We start from the raw sequence: 22,193 nt of genomic DNA, 5'->3' as shown, positions 1-22,193 counted from the left end.
TATTAGTATGTGACATGTATCAATACTTACATACGTGTGGATATTATACTTTTGTTGTAGATACGTTACCTGAACCCGCCCGGAAAACTTGAACATAGAAGCCTTATTATAACCCCTGAAGAAGGGTTCTGTTGAACCCGAAATGCATTGGGTTGTTTTGATTTGATTAATGTTTTTCTACTTGTGACTCATTGATTTCGATTTTTTGATTTCACATTTAACGTATGTTTCATTCAGAATACTGAGTTATTATGCTCCAAAGAATTTATGTGATAAATTGCAAATAAATGTGCAAAATGTTTTGTGTTTAAACATCAGGAAATGTTGGTTAAAATGATTTATTTATAACTCTTGAGGCAGGATTGCCAGAAAGCTGTGCGTTGCATAGTTCTTGGTCTCAAGGACTCTATTTAAGTCTTTCTAAGGCATGACAGAATGCCCTGATGTTGTCTGCTGCGAGTCTGCCCCTAAGGAAACCTGTTTGTTGAATTTGGGATCAGCTGTTGGATGACCTATTCAAGTCTGCGGGCAGCAATCTTTGTGTAGATCTTCCATTTGATGTTAATAAGGGAGTTCGGGCTGTAATTTTTGATGTTTAAATGGTCTTTCCCCTTCTTAGGTATCACAACGATAGTAGCTTCAGTGGGCGATCTGGTGATAATGCCCGTTGAGGCATACTGGTGGAAATCTGCATGTAGGGACCCGACACTATGTTGACAAATGTTTTATAGAATTTTGCTGACTAGCCATGTGAGACTAGGGCCTCCCCAGTTTTGAAGGAACATATAGCCAAGATGATTTTCTCATCTGTGATGGAATTATTAATAGTAAGTGATTCTTACTGTGATATTTTGGGGAGGTTACAGGAACCAAGGTAATCAATGATTTAGGTAAGCGAGGTGGGAGCATTGTGGTTATAGAGTTCAGTGTAGAATCTTTTACATGAGTCGAGTATGCCTGTTGTGGACATTGGACCATCCTTCCGGGTTTTTTATGGCCAATTTAAGGAATTTGTTCTTTGTATATTTTAGATAGTTTGCTAGTGATTTTCCAGCTTTGTTGTTATTAGAAAGCCTGCCTGCCTTGGCCACATCGATCCATTTCTGGGCTCTCTGTCTAAGGATTTGACTATATTCATAAGGTACTGCACACAGTTTGGATAGGAGTAATGAGCTGTTGGATTGTAGAAGTTGGGTACTAAGCATTTGGATCGACAGGTCAAATTCTTTGAGAAACTGGAAATGGCTTTATTAGTGAGGGACGCAGTATGAATCAGTGTCCCCCTTAACGTGGCTTTGATGGGGTCCCAGCGGATTGTAGAGGAGGTGTCATTCGGGATATTTTCTTTGAGAAAGTTTTCAATGGCCGTCTCGATCTCCTTATTGTTGGGGTCGACTAGCAGATCGTCATTCAAGCCCCATTGCCGAGGAGGTGGGGTTGGGACATTGAGTGTTATTTGGCTTGATACACATGTGTGATCGAAAATCCCCATTTGTTAGATTTTTGGAGTTTGGTAGAGGTGGAGTAGAGGGCCGTTCACTATAATGTATTCTATTTGTGAGAATTAGTGGTGTGTCATGGAGTAAAAGGTGTAGGTGCTCCCGGTGGGGTTATGAAGACGCCAGACGTCTACTAGACTATTATAATCACAGCAGATTCTTATTTGTTTGTGAGCTTTATAGGCTATAAATTTGTAATTTGATATTCTGTCTCGGTTGCTGTCTATAGGTAGGTTAAATTCACCGCTCAAGATTAAACCTAAGTTGTCCGGAAGGTCCGATAGTTGTTTGTCTAGATCTCTCAAAAAATCAGTAGGTTTGTCATTTGGTGCGTTAATGTTTACAATGAAGAACTCCATATCTTTCTTTTCATCCTAGAGATGAGACACCTGCGTGCTTGATCGTGAGTGTGTGAATTGACTGATATATCCGATTTTTTAAATATTAGTGTTACCACTCTGTTCTTTTTTTGTAGGGCTGGGGAGAGGCCAATATCTGCAATCCATGGGCTGTAGAATTTTGCGTCGTGAATAGTTTTCAGGTGGGTCTCTTGTAAGAGGATGATGTCCCCCTTCAACTTGTTACAGTAATCAGCCACTACTCTACTTTTAACTTGTTGGTTAAGCCCCTTTGTGTTTAGTGAGAGTATGTTCAAGGGGTGCGCCATTGAGAGTTGACAAGGTCTCTTAGAGCAGCAGATGATTGTCTGGGTGGGGGAAGCCTGCAAGAGAATAAGGACGAAGTGTTGTGAGTTTGCTTGGTCTGTGTCGCCATCAGCAGTGGGCTTTCATCATAGGTATGTCTGGTGTCCTGGACTATGATAGCTTGTGCGAGGAGGTAGTGTATGTCAGAGTACCGCCCAGGTAGATGCTAGAGAGGACAGGGAGGCTGTGGAGACAAGTAAAGCCTAGAATATTTGAGGTTTATAACAGGAAGAAGAGGAGCCAGACAAACAAAATTTACAATTAACACTTTAATAACATGAACTACCCCAATCCCTACCCACCCTCCACCCACCCACAGAATGCATATAGGACGCATTCCCCCACCCATATTCTGCACGGGACACCCTGAGTTACGAGTCAGCCTTTTCCAAACCAGCTGGGGAGCTACCCAGCCCTGCAGGATATCTGGCTGATAACAATCGGAGAGAAAGGGGCAGTTAATAGTGGGTCCAGGGGGTGTTAACGGGCATGGGTGGTATGTGTAGTGAATCATGTTGAGGTTTTATTGGGACGTCAGAAGTCTTAGATAAACGGGAGTCTGATGAAATGAGAACCAGGCTTTACAAGGATACCTTCTTAATGTGATGATTAGAGGTAATACCCTAAGGCGGGAGGGAATGGTGGTGGCCTACAGAGCCCTGAAATAAGTTGAGGGTACTAGATGCAGTGAGGGATTGGTGGGGATCTATGTCCCAAATTGAGCTAGGCATAGTGGACTGTACATTGTGAAGTTAAGAGATCAGAAAGTCAGTGAAAGGCTCACTAGGGACACCGATGTGGTAGGGGCTCTATGGGCCAACGACATTCTTGACAGTTCAACTGGGTTTGTGGGTGTTATTAGTTAAAAGCCTATATAGGCATAGTCAAGCCGTCTTTCAGCCCATAATCTTATCAGATTAAACAGGGGGTATCAAACATTATACTTATATCAACAAACATTTCCTTTAACGGGAAGTATACTGTGCTAATATCCCAGGGTAGCAGTATTGCAGTGATAGAGTGATACAACATCACAGTAATACATTAATGGTACAGACGAAGTACAGTATCACAGTATCACACAACATTACACTGCATTATACTTATATCACACTATAGTTATGTTTAGAGCCTATAGTATATGCTGCTAAAAGTAGTCGTCCAGAATCGCAGTTTCACGCACCATTATACTCCTATCAACAAACATTTCCTGTAGCAGGAAGTATAGTGTGCGAGTATCGCACAACAATTTAAGCTAGAAACATCCAGCAATTTACTGATATGGTCTAAACATTTCCTTTAACTGGAGGAATAGCGATCATGCTGTTAAACATGCATAAATCTTACGTATCTGCTGCGGCGGAACAGTATACAAGAACACAACCGTAACTCCACCCGAGCAGGATCAGATTGAGGCCACAGATATCAGACAGAGGATTTGTGCTCAAATAACAACCACTAAAGCAAGGTGGTGTCATCAGTGGGGACTGTGGGACAGTTAAGAGATCAGTGTAGCTTGACGGTGGCCCACAGGGTTGGCAGTCGTTTGGCATTGTAGGAAATGTTGGTGAGGAACTATGATCTTGACAGTTTGTTCTTGATATTTCTGCAAGGAACTAGTCATAAAAGTGGAAGAGCAAAGAGACAAACCAATGTTGGTGGACACTAGCTGCTCAATGCTGATGACATGGAGGAGTCCAAGACATTTTGTAGTTCAGTTGGGTCTGTGAAGAGCAGGGTCTTTCCATGGATGACGATCTGGAATGTCAAAGGGCTTGCAAATCCATACGGGATACTGCGTTCCTTAAGAAGCCTTTTCTAGTTGTCACTGTGTGTTTTAAATAGTCCTGCGCAATGGTGATTTTGCAACTGTTCGAGAAAACATGTTGAGCTTTCCTCATATGAGCGAGTGTAATTTCTGGGTGGTGATATTTTAATAGTCTGAAAATCATGGCTCTAGGACGCAGGTTAGAAGGATTAGAGTGTGGCTTGCCAAATTGGGACTCGATGAGCCTGCTCTATCTTAAAGTCTCTGTCAAATTTTATTCTCAGGGTGCTCGGTAGCTAATTCTCCAAAATTCAACACATTAGTTTGCATCATCCTCTACCCTTTCTGGCAGTCCAAAGAGGTGCAGATTACCTCTGCGGTTCAAGTCTTCTAACTCGGAGATGTCTTTCATCAGGTTTTGATCTTGTTGGTAGCTGCATCTATTCTTGTTTTCTCGAATGATGCAGAGTCCTCCAATGTACTAGTCCTTGTGTCTGCTTCTATGAGTCTGCCTAGCACATTCTTAAAGCCATTCCTTAAGCCTTGAAGGTCATGGCGCATTGCAAATGTAAATCAGGTTCACCACTTGACCCTGCCCCGGCCCTGGTCATGAATGCAATCGCCCCGTTAGCTATCAACCCCCTACTTGATATTTGGAACTACTCCTTATCTTCAGGCACTGTCCCGTCCGTGTGGAAACAAGCCATGCTAATTCCCATAAATAAAAAAATCAGGCGTCGACCCCTCCTGCCTCACCAACTACCGACCTATCTCACTACTACCCAAGCCAGCTAAAGTGCTTGAGAAGGCGGTACAAGAGCAGCTATCCTACTACCTTGAGTCAAACTCGCTGCTCCACGATACTCAGTCAGGATTTAGACCAAACTTTAGCACTGAGTCAGCCCTACTTGAGGTATCTGAGTCTATCAGAGAGTGCACGGATAGGGGAGAGGAGGCCATGTTGGTTCTCCTCGACCTATCCGCTGCATTCGACACCATCTCCCACGACGTATTACTCACTCGCCTACAAGAAGTAGGAGTGGGCGGAACTCCCCTCGCTTGGGTCAAATCTTTCCTCACGGATAGATTTCAACAGGTGATGCTGGGACCCTTCATCTCCACCAAGAAACCTTTGATTTGGGGAGTTCCACAAGGATCGGCCCTCAGTCCACTTTTATTCAATGTATATCTAAAACCACTGGCAAAAGTGGTAGAATCCTGGGGCGTCAGAGTAAATTTTTACGCGGACGACACTCAGTTAGTATTCTCCTTTAAAGACCATTCCGAAAAGTCATTTAACAACTTTAGACTCTGCATGGTGAACATCGCCGCTTGGATGTCGTCCAACAATTTAAAACTCAACACAGACAAGACTGAAGTCCTTTTTTTTAACCAGAAACTTCCCATCTCTCCCAGTCTGTGGTGGCCGACTGAGTTAAACCCTCCTCCGGCACCAGTCCAAGCTGCCCGTAACCTGGGCTTCCAATTTGACACCGCTCTATCCTGTAAGACTCAAATGAATAAAGTCACCACATCCTGTTTCACAAAACTCCGAATGATAAAAAAAATTCTCCCGTTTCTCCCACTTGACTCACGCAAGACAGTAGTCCATGCCCTTATCACCGCTCACTTGGACTACGCAAATAGCCTTTATGTCGGAGCCCCATCATATCTTATTAAACAACTTCAAACTGTTCAGAACTCAGCGGTCAGGCTGATTTATAACATCCCTTACCGTCACTCGATCTCACCCCATTTGATCAAGCTTCATTGGCTCCCAGTAAGACTACGCATCCAATTTAAGTCTTTGATTCTAGCTTTCAGAGCGCTTAATGATCAGGGCCCAACTTATCTGAGACGAAGAATGAAGTTCTCATTGGCGTCAAGAAACCTCAGATCCAACCATCTTCGCCTTATGAATTGCCCCCGTTTTCGCCTGGCACGAACGGGAGGAAGGGCTTTCACAGTAGTCACCTCTAGACTGTGGAACCTCCTGCCCATGGAATTGAGATTCCTGACTTCAGAACCTTTATTTAGAAAAAAACTCAAGACCCTGCTCTTTTCCCTAATCTGATTCATCCTTCCCACTTGCATCCCCTGAACCCTCTGGGGTAAGGTATCTAGCGCCGGGACACCTCCGTTGGAGGTAGCTGCGCGCTCTACAAACTACTAAATAATAATAATAATAATAATTGCATCTGTGTTTGCTTTTGTTTCTTGCGCAAGGTTGTGCAATGCTCCGAAATGCTGTACGACCATATTCAGGCAGGCGCCTGAGTATAATTTGGGTTTGATGGGGGAGTCAGGTAACAAAGGATCTGTCTTGGTTCATTTTAGTGTGAATTAGTTGTCTTTAGTGTCTCTGAAGTCTTTACCCTATGGTTTGCCTTTGTGTGAGTTGTTGAGGGCTTCACATAATGAGGTGTGATTGTTCTATGATAGCGTCGCAGCACCCCCTGTCCACCTCTGTCTGCCGAGGCAATTCTGGTCACTTGGTATTGGAAGAGTACGTTTACAGCAGCTAACATAAGCCGGAAAGCAGTTTATTGAGCAACTAGTAAGGTAGAGTATGCTGGTTGCGGTTATGTGAGGAGCGAGATCCCAGTGACCTCCTAGATTGTAGGTGTAGAACTACAGGTAAGTTCACATAGTGAAATCACAGGCATTGGTGTGTAATCTAGCATCTTATTTTATTGAGCAATCACCTGGGTCGGCACCAGAGCGCTGCAATGGGAGTGATCACCAATTTGTTTCCCCTCAAGGGGTGATCATAATGATCCTTCCAGATTACAGAGTAGCGCTGTGTGGTACATGGCGGCAAAGAGCTGACACTGAGGCTGCAGTGAGAGAGTGTTTGTTCTTTGTGCTCCATCAGTGCTCCTTAAATTTTCTTACATTTATCTTGGGCAATGCAGAGACTCAAAGCGCCGGCACAGGCGTGACCACCATTTTGGTTACCCCCCGAGGGAATGCCAGTAATCTCGTATGAGCTGATGCTTGCGGATTGCAGAGTAATGTCATGTGGTACTTGGTGGTAAGAAGCTAGGTCAGAGGCCGCTGTGAGTGGGTTGTGTCTCCTCAGCACTCCTTACTTTAATCTTACATTTATTGTATATTTGTTTCTGGCAATCCAGGCTCACAAAGCGCCGGTACAGACACAACTGCCATTTTGTTTCCCTTTGAGGGGATATAGTAACTTTGGAGCAGTGTGGTGTTTGTTGGAAAGAAACCGGTTCTGGAGCTGCAGTGGGGAGCTCACTGTGGCTAGCTAGCACTGTCCCCGTGTTACGGGCAATCCAGACTAGCAAAGCGACGGCATAGGCGCAACGTCATTTAAAAGGAAACTTCATCCCAGTAGGTTTCAGCTTCTCTCAATGCAGCTTCCCCCAAACCCTATTTCTGAATCCTCAATTCCCCACCCTCTGATAATCCCATGTCCCTTGTGTCTTCTCCTTCCTCTCCCCACTCTACTAGGCAAATAGCAAGAATAGCAACAATAAAACTGTTTAGTCAGCAAACAGTTTTTACACATAAGTCTTCATCGTCACCTTGCAATCCTCCTGAGTGGCTTAGATGGGTAAGGGAAGAGATGTGGCCTAACGTCCAGAGCAGCAGACTTTGGAACTGGGAGCCAGTTCCTGGCGTTGACTCAGCTTTCTGTAATTCTGGGCAAATAACTTAATCACCCCATGTCTAACCTTTTGTCACGTAATATGGTGCGCAAGCGAATAAAACCCCATGTTAAACTACATTTAGAAGCTCAACAGTGACCAACGCTCACATAAAGAAGCAAACAAAACGAATCCCCACTGCAGCTCTTATAAAGATGCCTGGGCTGCCATTTTAATGAAAACAAGTAGGCAGTGCTTTTAACAGTAGGCCCAAGCACTATCCTCTGTGGAACCTGCCACACACACGCCCCTTAACCTGCTCATGTTTTAGAAGACCCCTATACTTGGCTTCATATAATGTGGCCCTTCAAGTACATACAATGACTCCCCCCCACCCCCAAAACAACTTACAAGTGCTTGTAAAAATTGATATAAAAATAGGGATCTTTTGGTCACGGGAGATTTCCAGAAATATGGAAAAAGAAATAATACATTTAGGGCGAATGGGAGAAGCACCAAATAAATGTGGAATAATATGTTAGGGGCTTAAACAATTATTCACAGTGAAGCCCCAAAGAAGATACATTGTTGGGAATCCATCAAAAATCCGGAAAGACTGAAAGTCAAGCGATAGAAACAGGCTAGCCAGAAAGAGGCAGGAACATATACATTATAATAATATATTTAATGACACTTTCCCTTTCCTAAGTCCCTCAGTCTGCGAGGGAGTTTAATTGTGGTTTGGCTGGTAGAGGTAAGTCTCGGCTCCCTTCTGTATTGTTACCGAAGTTCATACGTCACGGCTGCCATCACAGACATGCACTTCTGTAATTCAACATGGCAGGGTCAAGAAAACACAAGAGCATAAACAGGTTGTATGGAGGAACAATGCAGGGAAATAAGTCGCAAGCCTTAACCACGCATTTTAGGCTCACACTTTTTTACAATGTATGTTTTTACAATGGATGCCATTATCACACATTATTTATTCATTTAAAAACAATGTATTTGTGGCGGGAAACCCCCTACACCCTCCAACTTACCTTAAATGTGTGGTAAAGGCATCCGTTGTAAAAACATACACGTTGTAAAAATATGCGTGCCTGAAAATGCGTGGTAAAGTCACAACGTGGTAAAAAACCTCATTGTAAAGGCTGTTTCCCGCCTAAACAGCTGCAATCTAAACACTTATTCTTACCACAACATCATTGGGGAAAAAAAGCTCAATGAATCTTTAAACCTACAAGGATGAACTGCATGGACTTTTGTTTTCTTTCGCAATGAAAAACTCCAAAGTCCCACGTATATAAACAACCAACGCATACAGTCCAAAGCAACATTATTGAGTACAATGTTCCCATGTTGCAGCACTAAAACAGACATTACTTACTTACTTACGCCTGCTACCCTTCCTGCGGTATAGGCCAACAACCAGGACTGTCCAGCCATATCTGTCGTGGGTTTTTCTTTCAATCTGAATCCAGGTGTAACCAACTCTTTGCAGTCAACCTCGATGCCAGGTGTTTCTTGGCCTTCCTTTTTTACTTTTCGCTTGAGGGTTCCAGGTGACACATTATTAACCAAAACCATAAAACAACACAAGATTGCGTAAAGAGTAACTTACAGTATCAATAACAGTATTATCCGAGAAGCAATATGTGAAAAATCAAAGAAACATAGACCTGGCTGGAACAGAGCACGCATTTCCCAAAACTACACAGTATAATTCATTTCACGTCCTTCAAACGTACTTTCCTACATCAAATCATTTTACGTTAGGCAAAAGAAAAACAGATCCCGAACCCAGTCTGCGAATGTCCCAGCACAATGAGATACCGGAGGCCTGCCATTTGCTGCTTATCTTTGCCAATGCTTGTTTGTTTGTAAATGGTTTCTGTATGAAGACTCCCAAGCAGCCAGTTTATAAAAATGGAGAAGCACACATTGCCCTAGTAGTTCCTGACACCGAAATGGTCTTATTTTGCCGCTGTGCGCATTGTTCAGGAACACAATAGCATCACTCACAGTCTGGTAAGTCCATGACCAAAGTGGACTGACCCATTGTACAGTGATTTGGTGGGCAGAAGCAAAATGTGAATGATACTTTTGAAGATCAAGGGATGAAGAAAGTATACTGAAAGCCGCTGTATTGAATTATTTATTTCATATATATTTTTATTTTATTTCAATATTTTTTTTAAAAGCAAAAGGTCTTGACAAACGCCAGGCCTAAAAATTAATTTCTGTACCGGCTAGTGTTTTCGCTCACAAAAATACAGTTGCAAATCACAAGTTACAATTACACGCTTTCAATGCCACACAAATCTCTGAACCACTTTTTAGTTTTCATTTCTCAATTTGTCCGTGAATTAATAAAATCGTTTTTACATCTGGGAGTAAATACAGTGTGGGACAGATGTATCAAGGCTTCTTGAGATCTCAAACGGTCTGAGTTGCAGAATTGAGTTATTTGTGTTCACAAAATACTTTTCGGTATGTACAAACCACAAATTGTGATTCAGTAAACATTACCGAATAGCAAAGTGGGTTTGCGACCCAATACTAATTCAGAATTTGGAAGGGGCATTATTAAGTCGTCCGTTTCAAATTCCGAATCTCTGTGGTATGTATTAATGTGGTCCTGTCCTCTTACATCTACTCAGGGCCAGCTTTAGCACTGGTGGCGCCCGGTGCAACAGTCTTTCTTGGTGCCCCCGTTACCTCCTTCTCCACAAATTATCTCACTACCACTCTCCAACAGTGCCCCTCATCTCTCCATAGCCCTTCTCTGACTATAGCACTACTCCTAGTTCACTCACACGCAGTTCTGTGATCCGCATGGTACCTGATTTTTGAAGCAGGCCTATTACTTTAGGATGAGCTAAAGGAACATTGATCACCTGAGCTATCTTGACATTTTCATCATTGCCTGAAAACTCTTGGACAGATAAGGAACTCTGCAGCACATGCTTTTAAACCCATAAGTTATTTTTAAACACAGCGGCCCATCAAAGTCAGCAAAGTCTGCACCTTTCACACCGCCCTAAAGCCGGCCCTGTATCTACCTCTCACCATTTCCTCTCCCCACGATTTAAGTTCGCTTATGATTCCTCCTCTCCAATCCATGCTCTACCTTTCAGTTTGTATCTTTCCCTCCAGCCTCAGCATTATTAGCTGGCTCTGCCCCCTTTACATCACATCTTCCCTCATGTTCTACTCTTTATGTTTGATCTCTCCCTGCCTCTACTCTCCTCTTACTCGTTCTGTCTTTCTAACATGCACATTTCCCCTACATGCTCTTCATAATTCATCTCCCCTCATCGTACCAACCTTTCGCTGGTTCTGACCCTATAACATCCACTTCTCCCCATCCATATCTTGTTCTTCAACACTTTTCTCCCCCATCTTCTTAACTCACTTCATCTGTTCTCCTCCTTTATATCCACCTCTCCCCTTCTGCACTCCCCAATTCACATACATTTTTAGCAGATTCCGCCCCTCATACACCCCTCTCTTTTGCATGCTATGAGCAGCCAGGGGATCCTGGGCAGCTGCCCACACTGCCCATGCCTACCGCTGGCCCTTACTTCTAGACGCACTCTAAGACCAACATGTTATGTTAAGTTAACGAAATTTGTAGAGTGCAGCGTGTACCCGAGGGTGTCTTGGCGCTAGTCTAAATGCTGAGCAGATGTGAGAAAGGTAGAAATTATTGGTTAAAGAGCCGGGTTTTAAGGAGCTTTCTAAACGTCTGAAGCTAGGAAGCCGATCTAATGTGTATAGGCAGGAAATTCCACTGTTTGGTTGCTCCAGCAAGAAAACTGCTTCCACCCCATTTATATGTTTTGTATCTGAAGGTGTTTCTTATGTAGGTTCCCATTGATTTAAGATTTTTATTGAAACATACCAAGATATAGCTTGTTTCAGAAAAGCTGGTCCCGATTCGTTCAGGGCCCTGTATGAAGCTAAAGTACTTTAAATGTTATCCTATTTGTAACAGTCAACCAGTGAAGATCTTTGATGGCTTGGGAAACTGACTGATGTTTGGGAAAGCCAAGAAGTAGCCTAGCGGCTGAGTTCTGCAGAACCTGAAGTTTGTCAATATATTGTGACTGAAGACTGATGTATAAACCATTACAATAATCCACATTTTGAGAGAATTAATGTGGAAATCACTGTCTTTCTAGAGTTAATTAGAAGAAAGTTTAATATTTTGTTTACAATTCTGAGGGTATTATAAGCGGACTATAAGACAGCATTAAGTTGCTTGCCAAGATTCAGCTTATCATCTAGAATTATCCCAAGACTCTTGGCTTTGGGCGTCGGGAGCATGTCCATTTCTGACGGCAGGCTGGCTGTGGATCAGAATCTGGGATTGTTTCCCAATAGAATCACGTCTGCCTTTCTTGAGTTTAATTTAAGACAGTGCTTACTCATCCATATACTGATTTCTCTCATACAATTATGATTTCGGAGGCTGGTGTAATTGGTATAATTGGAGGCAGATATCTCAATCTGCGTTTCGTCTGCATAAGACGTGAGGGAGAAAACGAAGGATTGAATAAGAGGGGTGAGTTCCATAACATAAAGCTTAAAAAGGGTTGGGCTCAGCGACGATCCCTGTGGAACTCCACAGGGCAATGAGAAGGTGTTAGACAGAAAGTATCTAATTTGACTGTGTTCTCCCAGTTGTTAAGGAAAGATTTGAGTAGTTTCAAGGCCATATTTAATTTTTTTTTATACTAACGGCTTCCAAGTGAGAAATCAGAGTAGGGTGGTCCACAGTGTCGAAAGCGGCCTACAGATCCAACAGGATCAGAGAAGCCGTTCCTCCTCCGTCTAGGATGATCTTGAGTTCATCAGTGGCCTTAAGTAGGGCTGTCTCTGTACTGTTTTTCGATCTGAACCCGAATTGTGTTGGGTCCAACAGATTGTTCTCTTGGATAAATTGATTCAGTTGGCTGTTCATAATTTTTCTATTATTTTCGATGGAAAGGGAGGTCTAGAAATGGGTCGGTAATTAGAAAAGTCCTCCGGATCTCGGCTAACTTTTTTTTAAGATCGGAAGAATGGAAGTCCTCTTCCAGAGTAGGTAAGATTCCTGTCTTAAACATGGACTTGAAGATGTTTGTCAGTATTGTGGCTACAGGCTTCACAATAGACTTGAGCACTGAGGGGCGGGGGGGGCAAAGATCATCTGGGGATCCAGATTTGGTGGTCTGAATGAGATTATCAATCTGCAGTACCGAGACTAGGGTAAAGGTATTTAACAAGGCCAGTAGGATATCATTATCCATCAAGCAATCACTCGTGCTGTTAGTCAATTGTGAATCAGCATTGTTGGGGTGATTCAATAGGTTATAGATTTGATCGACTTTGCTCTTAAAATATTGAGCAGTGGTGTCACAGAAGGGTTGACTGTACCAATCTCCTTTAATCTCTAGTCGTTTTGCTATTTTAATTATTACCTGAAAGAGTTCCCTGGCAGAGTTTTTAGAGGATTCGATTTAAGAAGGTAAAAAATGCTGTTTTTTCCCCTAACCAGGAGGGTTTTATATTTGAATAAGGACAATTTATACACTTCTTTTTCATGAGGTTCATACTGAGACCTCCATTTCCTTTCTTTTCGCCTACAGCTTTGATTTTCTAGCCAAAGTGTAGACAGCTTTTTTTTGGCCTTCTTTGGCCTTAGGAACGGTTAGGGAGAGCCAATCTAAGTAGTTCTAGTTGGCTAGCTCAGGGGTTTCCACAGGTGGAGGGAAGGATTCCATGAGTTGGAGCTGAAGTTGTTTGTTATCCAGATTGGCCCATGTCTTACAGCGGGTTGTACTACGCCTATTATTAGGAGCTTACGATGCCTCTGTACCTCTTAGCTAAAGAAAAATGGCTGAATGATCCGACCAAGAGAGTGGTAGGAGATTGAAGTTAGAGGTGGTTTTATTATTGGAAAAATGGCATCCAATGTGTGGCCAGCAGTGTGGGTGGCATTTTGTACCAGCTGGGGGAGACTGAAAACATTCATGATTTCAAGCATAGCCTTGGTGTCTCTATCTGTGTGAGACTCCAAGTGGAAATTTGAATCTCAAATGACTGTGAAGTCCGTGCTGCAGATTTCATCCTCTGAGAGGGAGCTATTGGAGTTTAGGAAATTGTTTCTATGTTTTTCAGGGTGTTGTGTGACCAAGTTCTAGTGAGAAGAGCAGCTGGCCTGCCAGTGCCAAGGGCTAATATTGTCAGGCAGACAGTGTTTCACGTGGTATACAATGGTCCTACAAACAGAAGTCTGGGATCCAAGGCAAATACTGACTTGCCTTTGCATATGTGTAAGACATTGTATGTATTTTGGCCCTAGATAATAACACACCTTTTATAGTTTCAACTGCTAGTCTGCACGAAGATCATGAAATCCATTTTAGTCACATATTTCCTGTGTTTTATGTATAGGCACATGTGACTTGAAGGTCCATGCCATGTGCCTGTTTGCAACATTGAAAAAGCCTTTCTCAAGCCTGATACAGAACTGGCTAAAAACTAATATGGAAGAGTGCTCATTAACTTTTTTGAAAGTTATTTGCTAGATACAATAAGATGCATATGCAGTTAGTGAGCATATAAATGTCTTACATAATGAGTGTTATACAACAGTAAATCATATATAGAGCATACAGTTAAGCCCTTCATCATTTCTGTCATGTATGCAAGCGCTAAAATGAGGCCTAATGTTTTAATCAAGTGACCCAACTTTGTTGGTGCTGAAGGTAGTCCCGAACTCATGATTTTTCAAACATAAACGTGGTTGAGAGAATCCATATTATGGTTTACTTGGTTTCCTATTCCAGACTGCATATGCATATGATATACTAAATATGATTATTGTTTCAAGAAAAACTATATACATATATATATATTTGTACAAAAACTGTATTCCTAGAGGAGTCTATTCTATGCTCAATGAACCATGCAAATCAAGATTCTAATATTTATGTTAACTTGCATGGCTCATTGAACATAGTATAGACTCCTCTAGGAATACAGTTTTTTGTTTTCATTAGTTACCCAACCTCCTGTGGGTTTACTTGGCTTTTGCTGTTGTGATTAGGGTTGGTCGCAAACAGATTGGACAGGGGAGAGGTGGAAGAATTAGAAAGGGTATCTCAATTTGGCCATCTGATAAACAATATACTTGACATTTATATTTTCTTTTCCATCTTTTTTCTTTGTTTTTCCCCCCCATGTGCAGGGAAGCTGCATGGAGGCTGTGCGACACGAGGTAAATGCAAGGTCATCAGAATTAAATATGAAGAAAGGAGCTTCTGCTGCGACACTGATTACTGCAATGAGAATCTATAGCTTCTCGGACAGTGCTAGGAAGAGCGGGAGAAGGGCTGCTGCGGTACTGGGATGAAGAGCATCGGAACATCAGGCCCTGGGAAGGCCCTGTCTCTGTGGCCTGCTAAACATTTTTGTTTTATAGATAGTTGAATAAATATTTTTATGTACCAAAGAATATCTCAATGCCTCACTCTCTATAGTGATTGTCCATGTTCAGTTATTGTGTCTGTATTTCTGGAGTGACTGATTTTATCGCTGCAGGGACTACTTGTCGCCATGCGTTGATTGTGCAGCAACTATGTTTGCATCTGTGCCTGTATCTCTGAAGTGCTTGTCCCCAAAAAATGTTAAAAAACAAAACATACTTCTTATTTTATTTTAAAATATTTTAATAACTTTTTAAATGTAAAACTTATTGCAACATTAATAATTATTAAAATATTCACATTACTGCTTAATTCATTCCATATACCACATTTAATAATTTTTAAAAGATTATACTAAATATATGTTTTTATCTGTGGGTGAACACTTTTTAAAATTAAATTTAAACTTAATAGAAATAATTTCGTTTTAAACTTAATGTATTTAAAATAATTACGTTTTTAATTTGAAATTTAGTTAGTAATGTTGTAAAATGTTATTGCATTATTCTATATTTAAAATTAATACATACAATCAATTAACATTGACACTAGTAGTAACTTTGCAGTTGTGTTTGATGTTTCTACTGACTCCATATCCTATTTCAGCCCATGGGAACATGCACGTTTACAATTTCGTTGACCCTCATAATTCGTAAATGGCGAATAGCCCAAAGTAGTAGTTGCTTAAAAGTGTAAGAGTAAACTTACATAGGTAGATTTATCCACATGTAAGTTAAATCTATGAATAGACCTCTTTGTGTGTTGGGTTCTCTTTGGTAGTAGGGAGCCCGTGACACATTGGTCAGTTTCATGATTTTTTTTTGCTTTTGTCTGAATATGTTTTCTGTTATAGGTTCCTCAATGTTATGCTTAGGTGTGAATTTGGGCCTGTCTATGGGAACATATGTCTGCTTTTCCTCAGGGGAACATTCTAGTAGCCGCTGTTAGCTGCGGAGAGTGTGTGATGACATCATGGAATGTTGAGGCTGGCACTGACTGAAAGCTATTTTAAACGTTATAGACAGTGGGATCTAGCTCAAGACTGGGCGAGCGCTTTTCATCCAAGTCTCCTGAAGTGTTTTGCTGTCCACAGGGAAAAGTTGAGTTCTAATACATTAGAGACATTGAGCATGTAGTCCTGGTGAACTGAAATGTATGTTACTTTTGATAGAAGCAAGTATAGTCCTGGATTGTTTATTTCTTTTTATTACGTAAGAACAAGAAAGCCATACAGGCTGCTATTGGGGAACTATGTATTGGGAAATAGGTAATTGGCTGTGTCCAACCTGATTTATGATTTCATTTAAAGGTGTGGGCATGTTTTGACAAAAACTAAGGACATGAATTAGGTTTATTAGGGGGGTTCAGATGTGACGTGTCAGAAGGACTGAATGTATATTCAATCTACATTAAACCCTACACTGTAGACTGGTACGTTTAACTTTATAAGTGAGACGCCATTTCTGCAGAAATGAATACAAATGCCACTGTTACTAATCTCCCCAGTTACTACTGTAATGTAATGAGTAAGAAACTGAATGACATTTATGAAATACTTTTTTTTGTGAAAGACTCCAGTCTAGGATTGTACTCACATATTAGATTTTGGGAGAAATCTCTACTACACAAGAGCCGTTTATGTGTGCATTCTTCTAGTTATAGATTAAATAGAATGTTACACACTAAAAACTTGAAATGAAAGATTGTCTTATAACTGTCTATGGACGTGTCATTAAAAGGCTGTTGGTTATATCGCCATCTGTTAAATATCTGTAGCTACTATTAACTTGATAGAGTGGATGCACTAACCGGACTATTGATCGTATTCTGAAAGAGCGGCTGAGTTGTTTTTTGTTAAGTAATTCCCTTGCTTTCATTTGTATTGTAAAACATTCCCATGTGATATGTCTTATGAAAACAAGAGAGGAAGACATTGTCTTCTGTTAGAACCCGTCAGTGCCATAAGTAGTGTAAAAGGAAGCACATTGGGACTGATTCACAAAGGGTCTCTGCACTCGTAGCGGCGGTCCGGTAGTCATCGGGGAGTCTCAGAATCAGATCTCGGCCGACATCTCCGTAATTAGATCATGGCGGAGATTCCGGCCTAAGTAGGGAGACTCCCCCACAACTCCGGGGCCTCCTCCACGAGTGCGAGGCCTCCTCCACGAGTGCTGGGCCTCCTCCACGAGTGCTGGGCCTCCTCCACGAGTTTAGGGCCTCCTCCACGAGTGCAGGTCCTCCTCCACGAGTGCGGGGCCTCCTCCGCAAGTGCGGGGCCTCCTCCACGAGTGCGGGGCCTCCTCCACGAGTGTGGGGACTCCTTCACGAGTGCAGGGCCTCCTCCGCGAGTGCGGGCCTCCTCCACGAGTGCGGGGCCTCCCCCAGGAGTGCGGGGCCTCCTCCAGGAGTGCGGGGCCTCCTCCACGTGTGTGGGGCCTCCTCAACGAGCGCTGGGCCTCCTCCACGAGCGCTGGGACTCCTTCACGAGTGCAGGGCCTCCTCCACGAGTGCGGGGCCTCCTCCAGGAGTGCGGGGCCTCCTCCACGAGTGCGGGGCCTCCTCCACGAGTGCGGGGCCTCCTCCACGAGTGCTGGGCCTCCTCCACGAGTGCTGGGCCTCCTCCACGAGTTCAGGGCCTCCTCCACGAGTTCAGGGCCTCCTCCACGAGTGCAGGGCCTCCTCCACGAGTGCTGGACCTCCTCCACGAGTGCTGGACCTCCTCCACGAGTGCTGGGCCTCCTCCACGAGTGCTGGGCCTCCTCCACGAGTGCTGTGCCTTCTCCACGAGTGCTGGGCCTCCTCCACGTGTGCTGGGCCTCCTCCACGAGTGCGGGGCCTCCTCCATGAGTACGGGGCCTCCTCCACGAGTGCTGGGCCTCCTCCACGAGTGCTGGGCCTCCTCCACGAGTGCTGGGCCTCCTCCACGAGTGCGGGGCCTCCTCCACGAGTGGGAGGCCTCCTCTGCGAGTGCAGGGCCTCCTCCACGAGTGCAAGGCCTCCTCCATGAGTGCAGGGCCTCCTCCACGAGTGCGGGCCTCTTCCACAAGTGCAGGGCTTCCTCCATGAGTGCATGGCCTCATCCGCGAGTGCGGAGGACCTTTGTGAATCCAGTACTCTGAGACTATATGCTAGTGAGTACTACACTATATCAAGGACAGAAGTGAAATGGGAGCCAGGCCTTTAGACTGGCTTAAATACTTGAAATGCGTCTTAGTCGAATGCCAGTTAAATTGAACGATTCAAGGCGGCCGGCATCACCCACAAAGCCCTACACATGCCCACTCCATCGTGCTTGGCCTACAAAGTAAATATTTCTAGAGGGTAACTGAGTTTAAGAAATACTAAATCCCTCTTATGTCAAACCACCCACATTGAAACGAGAGCGAATAATGAAACAATCCTTCCCACAGGAGTGCAAGAAAAATCTGCAATTCACTACCACCAACCCAGTGTTCCACTCCCTAGCTTGCAACTTCTAAAAGAAAAAATTAAATCTTCCTATTCCAAAGAAACTTTGAGACTTAGAACTCTATATTCTTTTCCTTTACCTAAGACTTCTAATGGTTTTCTTTACCAATAGTTATGCTAATTTGCAAAGCATTCCAATTAAAAAAAAAAATCTCTTTATTGTGGTTTTCTTTTTGTTAATACAGTATCAAGTGTGGCAATACATCGCAGGTTGTATGATTGACAGCACATTTGATATTTACATATCGTATGATATTGACAGTGTTGTCTGTCGAATATGATTATCCGTGTTGAATAAACGGGTTGGAGCAACAAAAAACGTACAGTAGAACACGTACTCCGTCGCTTCTCTCCATGCCATAAACAAAATATTTGAACCTAGGTTTGGATGCAGTGCACATCACAGAGGTAGGATTCAAACAGTACTTAATTAAGAGAAAAGAGTTCAGTCATTAACAATTTTAACCTTAACTTGTGAAGCCCCTATCCGCTACCCATCAGCCCAGACACATGCTGATGTGTATGACTACTGTTCAATTAAAGTGGGGCAATGGTTCGTTCGTGGGGCTGGTTGAGGGGGGCGGGGGTGGTCTGTCCACCAAGCTGGAGTGAAAATGCAGGGCTGCCTCCTCTGTGTCCTTTTCCACTGCAATAGGATCAGGTGAGTGGCCCGGGGCGTCATGGGTGGGCTGTGTGGCAGACTTAAAGCCCATAAATATGGTGTCCCAATTGGTGGCGATGGAATAATTATGTAGGCACTTTGTTTCTTCTTCGTGCAGTGTTATACGCTCCGCTTGCATTCATGTGGTAGTGGATGGAACCCAGGCTGTAGGTACCTGGGGTGTAGGTGATTTCCATTTCCTGGTGATTAGTGTTTGGCCAGTAACAACCCCAGATCTATGAAGTAGGCGGTAGCCCTATACTTTTTGTCCCTGTGTTGTTGGCCCAGGAGGCATGCTTCCCAAGTGTGCAACGAGGGGCATCCCTTGCAGGTGGATAGATGTGTGGTGTCCCCTAGCCAATTCTGGTGTAGAGACAAATAGTCCAATAACGTGTGTAGTAGATTGCATCCACTAAGTTACAATGGGGACAGGTGGCGTCTTATCGAGGGTAAGGTAGGCTCTGTGGATAATGCAGAATTGGATAAGCCGGAAACGAGCCTTCTGTGGGACACGAACAGGGTTTTCTAGTATGGCAGACTCTTCTTGTCCGTGCAAGGAAAAGTCCTCTTTTTCCCAGCGTCGGCGCCAGGGTGTGAGTTGTAGCAACACATGCATGTGCAGTGAGTCAGCAAGCCAGCAGATTAGGTGTCTGCCCATCCTCATCACATGTAGATATTGCAGTGTTAGGTGCATTTGTTGTTCCTGTGTCAAGTGCCCCACTTACTTCCCAGTCTACCAATTAATGAGTTATATCGAAGGAAATGACCAGAGGGGAGTCCATACACCTCAATCAGAGAGTTAAATGGGATAAGAGTCCTGTCACGGTACAACTCCCCCAGGGTGTGAAGACCCACCTTATTCCAGGAGGCCAACTCTGCTGCTGAGTTAAGCTGATTTCCCCTGGGAGTGCCCAACAAGGTCATCATTGGACCATATAGAGTGATTGACCTCATGATAAAAATGCTTTGTCGATATTGTTATGTGACCCGTAGGAGTGTGGGTGCAGGCATTGGTACTTTAGAGCAAGGATAAAACAGGTGAAGGATGGTGGTTAGGGACCAGGCCCACCAGCCATCTGGCCATCCATTGGAGCAGGTATGTCTGATAGTAATGTTCAAAGTCCGGAATCACTAGGCCCCTCCCTCGTCAATGATTCAAGAGAACGGAAAATGGCCATGGGATTTAGAGGGGAAGGTTGGCGAAATAATGTGAGGCGAGGGAGCATGACTATTTTGAGGAGAGCTACATGGGCAGCGACTGATAATGGCAGTCTTTTTCAAAAGGTTACTTCTGATCTTAGCAATGTCACTGCACGAGAGAGGTTGACATCAAACAGGTCTCCAGCTGAATTATATAATCGAATGCCTAAGTACTGGCACATAGGAGGGTGCCAGGTTAGCCTGACTCCGTTAAGGTTGAGAGTAGAGTCCTTTGTCATGAAACTGAACAGAAAAAGACAAGTCTTCATCCAGTTCAACTTAAGGCCTGAGAGGTCAGTGCACCTATTAAGTGTTAGGGCCACTGATGTGTGGCTTGTGGTTACATCCTTGAAATACAGTAGTACGTCATCAGCGTATAGGGAGATTGTGTGAAGTTCATCCCTCAGTGTCCCCAATGGTATTCCCTCAGACCTCTCCCTGCGAGTGTTAGACAAGCACTAGCGGTTCTATTGCCAGAGAAAAAGGCAAAGGGAAGATTGCAAAGCACTATATTGCTTGTGCAGGTGAAGGAGTGGTTCCTTCACCACAGCACGGACGCCCCGCCTACGCAGCATAAATTCTGCGCCTGCGTGGCCATTTTATTGAGCAAGCGGGGCCGTGACGGAACCACTCCGTCACAAGCACAACGCACCCGTGTCTCGTGACGGAGTGGTTCCGTCACAAGCATGGCGGCGCGCGGCCCCCCTCCCCGGTAGGGGTTAAATTATAATTCAATCAACAAGCAAGTATGTTGAGCAAACAACCCAGCCAACAGAGCTATAAAAATAAACGTATGGAATTGTGTGGCGTTGAGAAGAATTATGTGTAGTGAAAGTATGTAGCATGGTGCCTAGACAATTATGTGGATAGTAATTATTTGGTATTGAGTGTCACAGAACTATGTGGTGTGGGATTGTGTGTCATTGGGTGTAATTATGTGAAGTGGCATTGCGTGACATGGAGTGGCATGAACTGGAGTGGAATTATGTGGTACGGTGTTGGATTATGTGGCAGGGTGTGGAATTCTGTGGTGTGGATTGGATGTGTGTGGTGTGTAGTGGAATTTTGTCTTGTGAAGTTGAATGGTTTGGTGTGGAATTATGTGGTGTGGAATGAACATGTGTGGAGTTGAGTGGAATTATGTAGCATGGTGTGGAGTGTATTTATGTGGAGTGTTGCTATGTGGCATGAAGTGGAATTATGTGGAGATGGAATGTTTTATTGAGTGGAGTGTAACTATGAGGGGTGAATTATGTAATGTTGAGTGGTATGTGGAGTGTAATTATGTTGTGTGGAATTTAATTTTTTGGGAAACTCTTCCCTAAGTTTGCAAACCAGTTTCCAACTTTTCCAAATCCCTTGCCAACCGTCTCCCACACATTCTCTTGAGTCAAATCCTCCATTTCATAATGGATTGCAGTAATGTTGCTTATATATTTCTCCAGATCCTTAGAGTTGTCTGGAATGTAAGTACAGCATTCTTGAACCTTCAAACGTTTACAGACTCCTCCCTCTTTCGCTAGGATGATGTCTAGCGCAAGACGGTTCTGTAAAACCATTGTCCTGATCGACAACATCTCCCCCTCAACTAACACTAATGACTTAGCCGTATTCATTGACAATTCGTCCACCACTGTTGCCAACCGCCGTATTTTCACATCATTCAAAATGTGTCCCAGCATAGGTATCGCTGCTCCAAACACATCTCCAACAATTGCTCCAGCACTGTCCCCTCTCTTTACCTTCTTCGGCTGCCCTCCCTCCAAAAGAGCAAAATCCTCAGTATGATAAATCTTGGGAAAAA

The 22,193-nt window shown here is 43.5% G+C and overlaps 1 long non-coding RNA gene across 2 annotated transcripts in view; it reads left to right on the top strand.

Moving 5' to 3' along the window:
* Positions 1 to 15,262, top strand: part of LOC144766936 (uncharacterized) — a 43,530-nt gene extending 28,268 nt beyond the window's left edge. Inside the window, exons 3-4 of one of the 2 annotated variants that reach the window (XR_013597990.1) lie at positions 1,975 to 2,040; positions 14,823 to 15,262. This is a non-coding gene — a long non-coding RNA (uncharacterized LOC144766936). The remainder of the gene's footprint in view (positions 1 to 1,974; positions 2,041 to 14,822) is intronic. The other variant, XR_013597989.1, reaches the window with a different exon arrangement.
* Positions 15,263 to 22,193: the final 6,931 nt, after the last annotated feature.

Source organism: Lissotriton helveticus, chromosome 7, assembly GCF_964261635.1.
Source record: "Lissotriton helveticus chromosome 7, aLisHel1.1, whole genome shotgun sequence".
Lineage (NCBI taxonomy): Eukaryota > Metazoa > Chordata > Amphibia > Caudata > Salamandridae > Lissotriton > Lissotriton helveticus.
This window is presented reverse-complemented; position numbering and strand designations above follow the sequence as displayed.